The sequence below is a fragment of the Macrobrachium nipponense genome, chromosome 43, assembly GCF_015104395.2.
Source record: "Macrobrachium nipponense isolate FS-2020 chromosome 43, ASM1510439v2, whole genome shotgun sequence".
Classification (NCBI taxonomy): domain Eukaryota; kingdom Metazoa; phylum Arthropoda; class Malacostraca; order Decapoda; family Palaemonidae; genus Macrobrachium; species Macrobrachium nipponense.
In genome coordinates this window covers 43,675,233-43,675,609 of record NC_061104.1, presented here as the reverse complement: position 1 = coordinate 43,675,609, position 377 = coordinate 43,675,233, and positions in this window count along the sequence as shown.

The window sequence follows — 377 nt, the reverse complement described above, 5'->3', positions numbered from 1 at the left end:
TCTTATGGAAGAAGTTGCTCTGACAGATTCAACCAGAAATCAAGTGTCTGACCTAATGAAATCTGAACCTGCTAAAGTTACATTGCTGCCATCAGATGCAAAAGACATTTCTACAACTTTGCTCCCTCAGAACGACGATGCCCAGAAATTGAGATATGATCAGAAAGATGGGAATTTCTCTGAATATCACTGGCAGTTACCAACAGTCGAAGTCATTACACGTCTAGAAATACTGTGCCCAGAAGGTCTCTCTGGCTCTGCTACCTGGTTTTGTTTACCAGATGGACTCTGGGCGACCACCATGCCATACATAAGGTTTGTAATTTATGTTTCTAATCTTTGAAAAATGCTGTACAGAATTCTGCACTGTTTCTAGA